This window comes from Chionomys nivalis, chromosome 16 (genome assembly GCF_950005125.1).
Source record: "Chionomys nivalis chromosome 16, mChiNiv1.1, whole genome shotgun sequence".
NCBI lineage: Eukaryota > Metazoa > Chordata > Mammalia > Rodentia > Cricetidae > Chionomys > Chionomys nivalis.
The window spans coordinates 47,084,422-47,086,946 of NC_080101.1; positions in this window are offsets into that span (position 1 = coordinate 47,084,422).

Sequence of the window (2,525 nt, forward strand, 5' to 3'; positions counted from 1 at the left end):
TTCCTCCTGTCCCCAGAATGCTCTGACCTACTCTGGAAGTTGGAGCAAACCGTTGATATTGTTCCTCTAGCCGTATGGAGCCAATGGGAGTTCACATCCTTGCTATAAATTACAGACTCTGCCCAATGGGGTCTCCCAACTCCTGTTGGAGAGTCCCTTATATATTGTTGTAATAGGAGCGGCGGGGCTGCATCCCCGGCACCCGGCCGCCCGCATGGCTTATGCCCCGAAATAATTACACGGAAACTGTATTCTTTTGAACCCTGCCTGGCCCATTAGTTCCAGCCTCTTATTGGCTAGCTCTTACATATTGATCTAACCCATTTCTAATATTCTGTGTAGCCCACGAGCTGGCTTACCAGGAAAGATCTTAACCTGCGTCTGTCTGGAGTGAGAGAATCATGGCGACTCACTCACTCGGCTTCTTTCTCCCAGCATTCTGTCTGTTTACTCCACCCACCTAAGGGCTGGCCTATAAATGGGCCAAGGCAGTTTCTTTATTAAATGAAAGTAACAGATTAATACAAGACCCACCTCCATCAATATATACTTTAGTTGTCCCCCAAGATTTTTCTTTTAATTTTACATCCAAAGACTTTTTGCCCAATAAGAAACCACTAATCACATATGGTCATTTAAATACGAACTTAAAGCTTAAAATTTAGTTCAAGACTTTGTAGGGAATAAAACTGGGAAGTCATACGTTAAGTGAAGTAACACAGGCCCAGAAGATAAACACCACAGGTTCTCTCACACATGTGGGTCTTAGCTTCTGTTGCATGTGTGTGTTTATGTGGGAATGAGTGTGGGGGTAAGTCATGAAGCTAGAAAACAGAGATCAGAGGATGGGACAGGAGGTGATGCACACGTGTGACAAGAGAGTGGAGAGGGGAAAGCTTGGCTAGGGGAGGAAACAGGGCGATAAAGGAGCTGGGGAGGACCCACCAAAGCAGAGCATGTACAACGATGTCACGGGCAAGCCTGGTGTCCACTAACTGAGAGAAGGAATGAGGCGGCTCCCCTATGCCAAGCCGGAAGGCAGGACCACTAGGAGTAATGTGATCATGGGAGAGCTTTGGCTTGAGGCCTCGCACAGGGTTCTAGATTCCTGCCGTGATTTGTCATTTCCTGTCACTAAGGAGACAAGCATCAGGTCCAGCTTGTGCTTCCTGCTACTCCAGCATCTGCTGTCTCGCTGTCTCCAGCCCTCTTGGAACAAGCTCAGTTCTGTCTGTACTAATGATACAGCTCGCTAAGCTCCTGCACAAGGAATTCACCACGTGAAATACACCCTAAAATACCCAGACATAAAACCTATTGGTGGATAAAGTGGCTTCTTGTGGCAAAACTTGTTTATTTAATATACACTATACAAGACATTTAATTCCAGACTAGTACTGGACATGTCAGTCGGACAGCACAGACAGAGTATCTTCAACATCACAGAAAATCCTGATGCTAAGTGCCAACCTAGTGCATGAGAGTAGCACGGCATGGTGGGTGAGAGAGCCTGGGACCCATAATGAAACAGAGCTCTCCGCACAGCTTAGCAACTATAGCACAGAACGACCTCTCTCAGCCACAGCTGGCTACCCGGTGATAAGGACAGCTAGCTATGGTGGGCTGCTGTGATACAGAGCGAGTGGGACTTGGGATGTGTTTATTTGTTGTACTGAAACAGAAATAAAAATAATTTCAAAGCCTCCCTTTCCCGGTCCTGAAGATCGTCCAGAGCTTTGAGAGAATAATGAAGAAATTGGCGCTGGGCCCAGCTTCTCGAAATTCTTAGAATTTCCTGCACCATGGGCACGTCTGTGATAATTTATGCTAATCACATGACCCAGGAAGGGATGGAGAGAGCAGCCGTATGATTAGAATGTTGGAGTTCTGCAGCGTGTAAGATCAGCCAGGCTTCTGAGAGGCAAGGAGGGCTACAGATACTCAGTCACATGACCAACACTCAACTCCAGCATGCCTGTATGTTAGATCTGTACTCAGAAGTGTGGGTGAGCATCCCAGGATAACATTTCTCTGTATGTATGCATCTATGTGTCCTCACCACAGGAGAGAGGTTTAATACTCTAACATACGCCGGGCAGTGGTGGCGCACGCCTTTAATCCCAGCACTCGGGAGGCAGAGGCAGGCGGATCTCTGGGAGTTCGAGACCAGCCTGGTCTACAAAGCTAGTTCCAGGACAGGCTCCAAAGCCACAGAGAAACCCTGTCTCGAAAAACCAAAAAAAAAAAATACTCTAACATACATACACTCACACACACACACACACACACACACACACACACACACACACAAGCTCATGGAAAGATTCTTATGAGAAACTTTCAGTGACTTCCTGGCGCGTGATGTAGTAAGTATTTTACTAACAACCTTTGCACAATCATATCCGTGGACTGTCAGTGCCTCGCTAGAGTGTTCTTCACCTCAAACCAGCCAGTGTGCTGAAGCTCTCTGCATGCCTGTTGCTCCGCATCCCTGCGAATATGTCTTTCCTGAATGGCTCCATTCA